This window comes from Neophocaena asiaeorientalis, unplaced genomic scaffold (genome assembly GCF_003031525.2).
Source record: "Neophocaena asiaeorientalis asiaeorientalis breed wild unplaced genomic scaffold, Neophocaena_asiaeorientalis_V1.1 scaffold205, whole genome shotgun sequence".
Lineage (NCBI taxonomy): Eukaryota > Metazoa > Chordata > Mammalia > Artiodactyla > Phocoenidae > Neophocaena > Neophocaena asiaeorientalis.
Window position 1 is genome coordinate 783,107 of NW_020174369.1, and position 13,610 is coordinate 796,716.

The window sequence follows — 13,610 nt, forward strand, 5'->3', positions numbered from 1 at the left end:
TATCTTGAGTATAATTTCCTAGTAGTATCATTCAATCTCACCTAGGGTGCCATTCATGTCTCCAACTTATGCAATTTTTTAAACTCTAGGTTAAAAATAAACAATGACAACACAATAATTGTAAAGACAAAGGCACAAAATTTGAGTTAATCCAATTCCATCCTGTAACCCAATTCCATCATATGATTCCATCTATTGACCACTTAGAGTTTACATTTGCATTTAAAATTTAAAACAGTGAAGCAGAAAGGTGTAATGTTTTTGTTTACACTATGATATTCATTTTTAGTTTTTACTAGCAATATAATGTATACGCAAGTGAATTTTTAAAATTATCATATTCTGCCTGTCTTCTTTCATCATTATGTGTTTTGTTCCATATCTACTACTAAAAATAATTTTGACATTTTGTGGTGAGGGGGTATGAAGTGATCTGTTTCAGGTGTCAAATATGCTAGGCTTGCCACTCTTTGTAACTTCTAAAGTGATTTTGTAATGTTGTTATGACTCACCAAACCCATATCAGTTTCTGGTTCCCTTTGAATCTTGACTCTACCAAGTCAGGAGTGTGGCTCTGAGCAAGTGACTTTCTCCTTCCAGTCACAGTTTCTCACTTGGAAAATAGGGGTAGGAACAGCTGTGTCAAAAAACTGTCTCCAGGATTGAGTGGAATAACACAGCACAGTAGCTGCCAATGTGCTGCTACCAAGTGCTTCTCTTGTCCATTCTATCTGTATAAGAATGGATTACTCTGGCCTATCTCTAAAGCTCTTCCTGGCTAGGACTGAATATGATCCTATGATCATAATACGTAGACATTCAGGGTTGGATATCGTATCAAAACTAGGCACTTCCTCCCCCTGGGAAACTCCTCAGTCCTGAAGGTTCAGATGTATTCAGCAGATCCTTCAATCTTGTTCCCGTTCCACAGGAAAATACCCTATGTATATTCAAGGTTAGATACCATATCTGCTCAACCAAAGATGCTACTGGTACATATTAATTATGTGGCACACATAAAACAGATAGAGTTGCTTGACAATTAAAAATATGGTATTTGCAAAGTATGGTCAGGAATTTGGGAAGGGGGGAGGGGAGCAAGTCTGCATGAAATGAGGCGTCTGTTATGTTGTCAAGTTGATAATTCTAGATTCCCTACTTTTCATATCAACTTCTCTATTTTAGAAGCCTCCAGAACATTCCACACAACTTCAGATCTACCTTGCTAGTCCTTAAATTTAGCGAGCTTTGTCTTTCAAAATTAGAGAAAAAAAAATTGTTTTAATGTAATTTGCCGTTTTAAAGCTGAGTAAATTTCCCTCTGTTTTCTTTGAGTTTTTAATGAAAGGTCATTGTTCTTTTTTTCCAACTCTGAGATGACTGTGGCTCCATGAAAGGAAGGATAATTTATTATAATTAGTATTTGAATTACAACTTCTGCACCATTACTTCCATATTAGTGACAAAATGCCTTCACTGACATTTCATTTCATCTTCATGCACATTGGCACACACAGTACACTGTTATTAAGATGCTGGTATTACTCCCATTACATTTGACGCTCAGAGCCTCTGAGGGCTGAAGCACCAGGACCAGGTAATGCAGGCTCTTGGGTCTATGCTTGATTTCATACAATCCCCTGTGCTTCTCCTCAGTGATCTAGTTTGCAGGTCAGGTACCCCCACAAGGCTGTAGGCAAAGGGAGGATATAGTCAGTATCCTATACTTTATTTCTCCAGAGTTAGTATACATAGCAACTTCTCAAAAAATATCTGCCAAAGAATGGAAGGTCTACTTGTACAAATTTTAGAATTTGTAAAATTCTTTTAGACTTTTAGAATTTTTACAAATCACATTTCTTTTGATCAACATATCTGCTCTTCCTTCACTACCACTATACAATCCTCTCAGTAGAGATGACGAAATGGAAGTGAAGGGAAGTGCGGTATTACCTCCAAATCCTACTGCTAGTAGGAGGAAATGAAAGGACTCAAACACAGATCTTCTGGAGCTCATTTCTGAGTTCTTTCCAATAAGCCATATTGAACTGTTGGAGTATAGCTGTACCTTAGAGATTAACAAGTAGTCCAGTTACACTGCAGACAGGAGACCAGAAATTCACCTTACTCAGGTGAGGAGACACAGGGGTCCTGAGAATGATGAGAGAACTACAGGATCCCAGAAGAAAGACAAGGAGACCACAGAGAACTTGGGCTTAGCAACCAAAACTAAACAGTCAGGACGATGGACTCTACTGCAGTGTTGAATGATATGCTCCAAAGAACAAGAGTAAACAAGTTGCACCTTCATGACCATCATTCCAGAGGTAACTTCAGACCAACCACTAAACCACAGAGACCAGTGAGGGGTCCTCTCATAGCTACATGGAATCTCATAGCTACCCCTTTACCCTGAGTGCCATCTGAAAGAGGAGGAGGGCAGAGGGAATTCTGGAAGAGAAATATTTATGAGAAAGAGACGAAGTCACTTCAAAGAGCTGAAACTGAGCTAACTTTCGCCATTCAGTTCCTCTCCCACTCCTCACTGCTAAGCAGAAGGGTGAGGTTCATGAGTAAAATCAGAGTCATTGTAGGAAATAAAGAAGCTGCATTTTCTTATCATAGCTGAGTCAAAATATAGACTTCAGTCTTCCTGCTCACTTAAAGACGATATTTCCTAAAGCTAATTGAGAATTTATGTGTTAATCCCTACAAATGGAAAGGGCAAAAAGCGAACATAACTTCTGCAGAAGAACTGAAGATTTCTCTATTACAAATCATTGCATATTCACTCAAAGAATATTTTTAACTGCCTACTACAAGTTAGGCCTTGGGATTGAATAGTGAACAAAACAGAAAAGGTAGTTAATTCACTATACAAAGTGAATCTCAAGAGTTTGGGAACTGGTCCAAGGTCAAATAATTAATAAACTGTAGAGTCAGGATTTAAATTCAGGTGTGTCTGATTCTAAAGCCCATCCTCTTCTATCTCATCATACTAGTTGAGTATGAACTAGAAAAATATGGAATTTTATGCTTACAGCTCTTTTTTAAAAAAATAAACAACAGAAATTTATTTCCAAGATCATGGTCCTGGCAGATTTAGTGTCTGGTTAACAGGTGACCATCTTGTCACTGTGTCCTCATGTGGTGGGAGGGGCAAGGGTCTCTAGGTTTCTGGGGTCTCATTATTTTTTTTCCTTTTTATTCTTATTGAGTCATAATTAATTTACAGTGTTCTGTTAGTACAGAAAAGTGATTCAGCTAAATATATATATATACTTTTTTAGATTCTTTTCCATTATAGGTTATTACAAGATATTGAGTATAGTTCACTGTGCTATACAGTAGGTCCTTGTTGTTTACCTAATTTATATGTAGTACTATGTATATGATAACCGCAAACTCCTAATTTATCACTGCTCCTCCTCCCCCACTACTCCCTTTGGTAACCATAACTTTGTTCTCTATGTCTGTGAGTCTATTGGTGTTTTGTAAATAAGTTCTTTTGTATCATATTTTTAGATTCCACAAATAAGTGATATCATATGAGATTTGTCTTTGTTTGATTTACTTCACTTAATATGATAATCTCTAGATGCATTAAAAAGAATGAAATAGATATCATGAACAATTTATGTTTACATTTTTAAACCAAATATACTTATGTTGAGAATGATGTGTGTGTTTATGTACAGATGTATTATAAAGATGTAGAGTACAAAGACCTTCAAGATGGTGGAGGAATGAGACATGGAGATAACCTTCCCCCCTCAAATACATCAGAAATACATCTACATGTGGAACAACTCCTACAGAACACCTACTGAACACTGGAAGAAGACCTCAGACTTACCAAAAGGCAAGAAACTCCCTTCATACCTGAGTAGGGCAAAAGAATAAAGAAAAAAACAGAGACAAAAGAATAGGGAAGGAACCTGCTCCTCTGGAAGGGAGCCGTGAAGGACGAAAAGCTTCCACACACTAGGAAGTCCCTTCACTGGCAGAGACAGGGGTGGCGGTTGTGGGGGAAGCTTTGGAGCCACGAAGGAGAGTGCAGCAACAGGGGTGCAAAGGGCAAAGCGGAGAGATTCCCGCACAAAGGATCACTGCCAACCAGCCCTCACCAGCCTGAGAGGCTTGTCTGCTCACCTGCCAAGATGGGTGGGGGCTGGGAGCTGAGGCTGGGGCTTTGGAGGTCAGATCCCAGGGAAAGGACTAGGGTTGGTTGGTGAACACAGCATGAAGAGGGCTAGTGCACCACAGCTAGCCGGGAGGGAGTCCAGGAAAAAGTCTGGATCTGCCTAAGAGGCAAGAGACAATTGTTTCGGGGTGCACGAGGAGAGGGGAGTCAGAGCTCCAGAGACGGGCATGAGCTATGTCTATCAGCATGGACACCAGAGACGTGCATGAAATGCTGAGGCTGCTGCTGCAGCCAACAAGAAGTCTGTGTGCAAGCACAGGTCACTATCCACACCTCCCCTCCCGGGAGCCTGTGCCTCCTGCCACTGCCAGGGTCCCATGATCCAGGGACAACTTCCCTGGGAGAACACAAGGCGTGCAGAGGTGGGGCCAAATCCAAAACTGAACCCCAGGAGCTGTGTGAACAAAGAAGAGAAAGGGAAATTTTTCCCAGCAGCCTCAGGAACAACGGATTAATTCTCCACAATCAACTTATGCACCCTACATTTCTGGAATACTTGAATAGACAACGAACCACCCCAAAACTGAGGTGGTAGACTTTGGGAGCAATGATATACATATTTTTCTTCTTTTTCTCTTTTGGTGAGTGTGTATCTGTATGCTTCTTTGTGTGATTTTGTCTGTATAGCTTTGCTTTAACAATCTGTCTGAGGGTTCTGTCTGTCCGTTTTGTTTTGGGTTTTTTTAGTATAATTTTTAACACTTGTTATCATTGGTGTATTTGTTTTTCAGTTTGGTTACTCTCTTCTTTCTTTTTTTAATTTTTAATATTTTTTATTTAATAACTTTATTTTATTTGATTTATTTTTCTTTCTTTCTTTCTTTCTTTCTTTATCCCTTTTCTTCTGAGCCATGTGGCTGGCAGGGTCTTCATGCTCCAGCCAAGTGTCAGGCCTGTGCCTCTGAGGTAGGAGAGCTGAATTCAGGACATTGATCCCCCAGAGACCTCTCAGCTCCATGTAATATTAAACAGCAAAAGCTCTCCCAGAGATCTCCATCTCAATGCTAAGACTCAGCTCCACTCAACAATCAGAAAGCTACAGTGCTGGACACCCTACGCCAAACAACTAGCAAGACAGGAACACAACCCCACCTATTAGCAGAGAGGCTGCCTGAAATCATAATAAGGCCACAGACACCGCAAAACACACCACCAGATGTGGTCCTGCCCACCAGAAAGACAAGACCCAGCCTCATCCTCCAGAACACAAGCACCAGTCCCCTCAACCAGGAAGCCTACACAACCCACTGAACCAACCTTAGCCACTGGGGGCAAACACCAAAAACAATGGGAGCTATGAACCTGCAGCCTGCAAAAAGGAGACCCCAAACACAGGAAGTTAAACAAAATGAGAAGACAGAGAAATACACAGCAGATGACGGAGCAATGTAAAAACCCACCAGATCAAACAAATGAAAGGGAAATAGGCAGTCTACCTGAAAAATAATTCATAGTAATGATAGTAAAGATGATCCAAAATCTCAGAAATAGAATGGAGAAAATACAAGAAATGTTTAACAAGGAACTAGAAGAACTAAAGACCAAACAAACAATGATGAACAACACAATAAATGAAATTAAAAATTCTCTACAAGGATCAATAACAGAATAATGGAGGCAGAAGAATGGATAAGTGACCTGGAAGATAAAATAGTAGAAATAAGTACTGCAGAGCAGAAAAAAGAATGAAAAGAATGGAGGAAAGTTTCAGAGACATTTGGGACAACAATAAATGCACCAACATTCAAATTATAGGGGTCCCAGAAGAAGAAGAGAAAAAGAAAGGGACTGAGAAAATATTTGAAGAGAGTATAGTTGAAAACTTCACTAATATGGGAAAGGAAATAGTCAATCAAGTCCAGTAAGTGCAGAGAGTCCCATACAGGATTAAACCAAGGAGAAACATGCCAAGACACATGTTAATCAAACTATTAAAACTTAACTACAAAGAAAAAATATTGAAAGCAGCAACGGAAAAGCAACAAATACATACAAGGGAATCCCCATAAGGTTAACAGCAGGTCTTTCAGCAGAAACTCTGCAAGCGAGAAGGGAGTGGCAGGACATATTTAAAGTGATGAAAGGGAAAAACCTACAACCAAGATTACTCTACCTAGCAAGGATCTCATTCAGATTCCATGGAGAAATTAAAACCTTTACAGACAAGCAAAAGCTAAGAGAATTCAGCACCACCAAACCAGCTCTACAACAAATACCAAAGGAACTTCTCTGGCAAGAAACACAAGAGAAGGAAAAGACCTACAATAACAAACCCAAAACAATGAAGAAAATGGTAATAGGGACATACATATTGACAATTACCTTAAATGTAAATGGATTAAGTGCTCAAACCAAAAGACATAGACAGGCTGAATGGATACAAAACAAGACCTGTATATATGCTGTCTACAAGAGACCCACTTCAGACCTAAGGACACGTACAGACTGAAAGTGAGGGGATGGGAATAGATATCCCATGCAAATGGAAATCAAAAGAAAGCTGGAGTAGCAATTCTCATATCAGACAATATAGACTTTAAAATAAAGACTATTACAAGAGACAAAGAAGGACACTACATAGTGATCAAGGGATAAATTCAAGAAGAGGATATAACAATGGTAAATATTTATGTACCCAACATAGGAGCACCTCAATACATAAGGTAAATGCTAACAGCCATAAAAGGGGAAATTGACAGTAACATATTCATAGTAGGAGACTTTAACACCCCACTTTCACCAACGGACAGATCATCCAAAATGAAAATAAATAAAGAAACATAAGCTTTAAATGATACATTAAACAAGATGGACTTAATTGATATTTATAGGGCATTCCCTCCAAAAACAACAGAATACACTTTCTTCTCAAGTGCTCATGGGACATTCTCCAGGATAGATCCTACCTTGGGTCACAAATCAAGCCTTGGTAAATTTAAGAAAATTGAAATCATATCAAGTATCTTTTCTGACCACAATACTATGAGACTAGATATCAATTACAGGAAAAGATCTGTAAAAAATACAAATACATGGAGGCTAAGCAATACACTACTAAATAACAAAGAGATCACTGAATAAATCAAAGAGAAAATCAAAAAATACATAGACACAAATGACAATGAAAACACAATGTATGGTATGCAGCAAAAGCAGTTCTAAGAGGGAAGCTTATGGCAATACAATCCTACTTCAAGAAACAAGAAACATCTCAAATAAACAACCTAACCTTAAACTGAAAGCAGTTACAGAAAGAAGAGCAGAAAAAACCCAAAGTTAGCTGAAGGAAAGAAATCATAAAGATCAGATCAGAAATAAATTAAAAAGAAATGAAGGAAATGATAGCAAAGATCAATAAATCTAAAAGCTTGTTCTGTGAGAAGATAAACAAAATTGATAAACCATTAGCTAGAGTCATCAAGAAAAAAAAGGGAGAAGACTCATATCAACAGAATTGGAAATGAAACAGGAGAAGAAACAACTGACACTGCAGAAATACAAAGGATCATGAGAGATTACTACAAGGAAATATATGCCAATAAAATGGACAACCTGTAAGAAATGGACACATTCTTAGAAAAGCACAAACTTCCAAGACTGAACCAGGGATAAATAGAAGATATAAACAGACAAATCACAAGCACTGAAATTGAGATTGTGACTAAAAATCTTCCAACAAACAAAAGCCTAGGACCAGATGGCTTCACAAGTGAATTCTATCAAACATTTAGAGAAGAGCTAACACCTACACTTCTCAAACCCTTCCAAAATACAGGAGAGGGAGGAACACTCCCCAACTCATTCTGTAAGGTCACCATCACCCTGATACCAAAACCAGACAAAGATGTCACAAACAAAGAAAACTATAGGCCAATATCTCTGATAAACATAGATGCAAAAATTCTCAACAAAATACTAGCAAACAGAATCCAGCAGCACATTAAAAGGATCATACACCATGATCAAGTAAGATCAATGGAACAGGATAGAAAGCCCAGAGATAAACCCATGCACATATGTTCACCTTATTTTTGGAGGCAAGAATATACAATGGAGAAAGGACAGCCTCTTCAATAATAGGTGCTGGGAAAACTGTACAGCTACATGTAAAAGACTGAAATTAGAACACTCCCTAACACCATACAAAAAAATAAACTCAAAATGGATTATACAGCTAAATGTAAGGCCAGACACTATAAAACTTTTAGAGGAAAACATAGGCAGAACAGAGTATGACATAAATCACAGCAAGATATTTTTGACCCACCTCCTAGAGAAATGGAAATAAAAACAAAAATAAACAAATGGGACCTAATGAAACTTAAAAGCTTTTGCATGGCAAAGGAAACCATAAACAAGAAGAAAAGAAACCCTCAGAATGGGATAAAATATTTGCAGATGAAGCAAATGACAAAGGATTAATCTGCAAAATTTACAAGCAACTCATGCAGCTCAATATCAAAAAACAAAAAAACCCAATCCTAAAATGGGCAAAAGACCTAAATAGACATTTCTCCAAAGATGATATACAGATTGCCAACAAACACATGAAAGGATGCTCAACATGACTAATCATTAGAGAAATGCAAATCAAAACTACCATGAGGTATCACCTCACACCAGTCAGAGTGGACATCATCAAAAAACCTACCAACAATAAATGCTGGAGAAGGTGTGGAGAAATGGGAACCCTCTTGCACTGTTGGTGGGAATGTAGATTGATACAGCCACTATGGAGAACAGTATGGAGGTTCCTAAAAAAAACAAAAAATAGAACTACCATATGACCTAGCAATCCCACTATTGGGCATATACCCTGAAAAAACCATAATTCAAAAAGAGACATGTACCACAATGTTCATTTCATCAATATTTACAATAGCCAGGATATGGCATCAACCTAAGTGTCCATCAACAGATGAATGGATAAAGAAGATGTGGCACATATATACAATGGAATATTACTCAGCCATAAAAAGAAACTAAATTGAGTTATTTGTAGTGAGGTGGATAGACCTAGAGTTTGTCATACAGAGTGAAGTAAGTGAGAAAGAGAAAAACAAATACCATATCCTAACACATATACATGGAATCTAAAATAAAATGGTTATGAAGAACCTAGGGGCAGGACAGGAATAATGATGCAGACATAGAGAATGGACTTGAGGGCACGGGGAGGGGGAAGGGTAAACGGGTACGAAGTGAGACAGTGTCATGGACTAATATATACTACCAAATGTGAAATGGATAGCTAGTGGGAAGCAGCCGCATAGCACAGGGAGATCAGCTCAGTGCTTTGTGACCATCGAGAGGGGTGGGATAGGGAGTGTGGGAGGGAGACGCAAGAGGGAGGAGATATGGGGATATATGTATATGTAAAGCTGATTCACTTTGTTAAGCTAACACAGGATTTTAAAACAATTATACTCCAATAAAGATGTTTTAAAAATTTAAAATAAAAGAACAAAATAATGCCATTTGCAGCAACATAGATGGACCTAAAGATTATCTTTTTTATTTTTTTTGAAGACATGGTATACAATTTGTACTACTTAATGAATCTCTAATCTACCTTAACCTCCCTTAAAGAAGTTGGGGGTCCTAAGTCTGTGCATTTGTGTCACCTAGCTAGTGATGATACTTGCGCTGTTTTAAGAAAACCAAATTGAGCCATAGGAATGAAATACTACAGTCAATGTTTCTAAAGTGTGGTCCCTGGACCAACTGTATCAGCTTCACCTGAGGACTTGCTAGAAAGGCAAATTCTCAGGCCATACTTCAGACCCACTGAATCAGGAACTCTGGGCATGGGGCCCAGAACTATGTATTTTAATGAGCTCTCCAGATAATTAGATGCACAGAACAGTTTGAGAACCACTATTTTAAAGGCAGCAGGAAGTGCTAGTTAGTCAGTTGTCCTGAGTTAGCGCTTATGAAGAGACCTATTTGTCATCATGGGTAATTCAACCAACTAATTCCACAGATAAGAAAATGACATCCAGAGAAAGAAAGTGACATATGCAAGGTCATGGAGCAAAATAGTGACAGAAATAAAGTAGAATCCAGTTTGGTCCTTCCAAATACCACAGTGGTTTGGCTGAAGCAGTACTTTCTGATGAACAGAACGTGAAAAGGCAGGGTGGGGACTGGAAGGAAGTTAATAACTTTTATAGGCCAAGATGTGGGATCTGGTTTAGGAACCAGCACACAACCGGGGTTGAGATGGAATCTGACACCCAATTTGAGACTAGAATAGGCCAGCATGAAGCACAGGAGGCAAAGGAGAAATCTGAACTGGAGGTGGAAGGGCATCTCTCCCCGTTACCCTGTCTGGGCCACCTCCAGCTCCCGCAGATCCCGCCTCTGTTTTGCCATTTGGATGAATTACCTAGCTCAGCGTCTGCTTCCTGGACCCTCCTCCACCCACAGCCCCTGGATCTGATCTCCATCCATCTTCACCCAGGCTGAGAGCCCCAGGGAGCTCTGGAAAGGCTCCAGTCCACAGTAGGAATGAGAAGCAGAGCTTCCAGCAGACCTGCTGTTGGTGAGTAGAGTCAGGGAACAGGATCACCTAATCCTTGTGAAATTACCAGGTGTGACTGAGCAGGTAAAGAATATTTTGTTTAGGGAGAAAAAAAAAAGAACAAAACAACATAATATCCCTCCATGACTCTAAATTCACCAACTTTTCCTAAGAAGTTATTGCTGTGTTGTTTTTTGTCAAACCAATCCCATCTAGAATATTCATTCAGTGGATATGTAACACTGAAGTGTCTGAATTGGTGAAAATAACTGGATTTTTTTCACCTTTAATCCAGATGCTAGTGATTTCATCCCAGGTGGAATTTCCATCACTTAACCAGTCTGGTAAGATACTTAATATCATCAATCCTCAGTTGTTTCATGTGTCAAATTAAAATAATAATTGAGATAATTCCTACTTTATCCATCTCATAGGATGAGGTCAAGTGAGATAATGGTTGTTAAAGTGCTTTGCAATCTGTAAAGTATCACACAGATGTGAACTCTATGTTATCATCATCACTTCAAATTTCCTTGACCAACTTCTATAGCCCCGATTTACTAATGTATTTTATAGCTACCTCCTGGAGCTTATCATTAAAAGGAAATGTCCCACCCCTGACATCTTAAACTCTAATATACAAATCTCTGATTCTAATTTCCTATCAGTCCAGTTTTCCCTTCCTTATGCCTACCACACACATTTTGAGACCTCATCACAACCCTCTAGTTCTTTGATCCTTTTTTTTCACTGTCAGCTTCTTCCTACCTTCACTTCCTTCCCTGTCCACTAGAACTACATGTTTATCACTGCAATCATTTTGTTGCAAACACTCTCACTCCCCCAATCTCTTGTTCTTCCACCATACTTGCACTCAAATGCTGTCTTATATCAATGTGACCACCTGCCTTCTCCCCATCTCATCCCCTGGTTACTGAGCACTGTTGGAAGAAATGACACAATTGGATGGACTGGAGCCATTCCAAATTTATGGTCTCCAAATTTATTGGGCGTTATTGCCAGAGCAAACATTCCACATCTTACTCTGGTCAAACTACCTTCCTAATTGCTGCTCCCTTCTCTTAGTAATAAACTGGTTGACTTTTCAGAGAGAATCGAGATTATCAGATAAGCACTTGAAAACTCTCCTTCCAAAACCACAAACTTAAACATCTACATCTAAGTCCAACTTTACCTCCAGGGATCCTATAACAGACCAATGAACATTCTTCTCCTATCCAAGGCAAATTCCTCCATTTCTTTTTCCTGTTGACCTTCACCCAACTCCCCTAGAGATTTCCTCTTTCCTGGATACCAAATCTCTAAAAGGTTGAAAGAAAGCCACTCTCTTCTAGCACCTCTGCTCATTTCACTTATCCTTCACAATCAAATTCTCCTGAAGAATAATCTACAATCACTGCATCTCTCCAATTCTCCATTCAGTCTTCAATCCATGACAATCAGCTCCCCGTCATTGCTCTGCTGAATCTATCTTGGTTGAAGTTACCAGTCACATTCTAATTGCAAATTGCCTAATTGCTAGTGACTCTTGGTGCATCACATTGCATCATCTCACTGATACTCTGGCCTCTTCTTCTTCTAACCCTTTATTTCATTGTCCCCTGAGATATGACTCCTTAGTGAATCCCCTGACCCACTCTGACATTTCTTTCTTGTTTATATCTATATATATATTTCCTTTATATATATATATATATATATACACACACACACACACACACACCAGATTCTTCATATATATATATACACACACACACCAGATTCTTCATACCTTAGATATCTATATCTATATCTATATCTATATCTATATCTATATCTATCTATATTAGATTCTTCATATCTGCCACTCCCTGAAATGCTGGGTTTCCCAAGCCTAATTTGACTTTTTAAAAAAGATATTACTACTTCCTTGGTGATCTCATCTGCTCCAGGGATTTTGTGCTGATGATTCTTTCATTGGTAATGATTTCCAATTAGGAAACTTCAACCTCAAGTATGCAGTCAACTGATTACTGGACATTTCCACTTAATCAATGTGTCCAAAAAGGAATTTAATATGTCCACCCCAAATCTGGCTTTCCTCCTGTACTCCTTACCTTGGAAAGCAATATCACTACACCTAAATTCTGAAGGTAATTTTGGCCCTTTTCTGTTCCTCACTGTGACATCACTTAGCCCTCATGGCTACATCTCTTCTCCCCATCTTCTCTGCCTCTACCTGAGTTTAGGCATGCATTCTCTCTCCCATGGATTGCTGCTATCATTTCCTAATTGCTTTTCCTTCTTCCAGTATTAGACCATTCTGATACAGTCATTATATCAAAGCAATCTTTCTAAAACAAATGTCTATCAGTATTCCTGCCATTTTTTTAAGTACTCACTATGTGTCAGGAATCATGCCATTCTTTACATTCATTGTCTTATTTGAGTCTCACAACAACCCTATAAAGGAAATAATGATATTCACATTTTCAGGAAAAAAATGCCATGAAACTACTAAATGGGCAAATCAGCAATTAAAGCAAAGCATTGTGCTCTATGTCCATCTACTAATATGTTTCATCATGGCCCAGACGATAAGTCCAGACTCCAGACTCCTTAACAGGCCACCTCCCTGGAAACCTGCTCATATCCTAGCTTCTCATAGCCTCTACATGAAATCTTTACCCCTCCTTCCCCCTCCCTCCCCTCTTGTCTCTTCACACCTGAAGAACTGCCTGTTGTTTCTTCTGCACCCTCACTAAACTATGTAGAGACTTCTATCAGAGCACCAGCCCAATTTCATCATATTTGTTAATTCCTTCCCATAAGACTGTACGTGAGCTTCTTTTTTTTTTTTTTTTTTTTTTTTTTTTTTTTTTT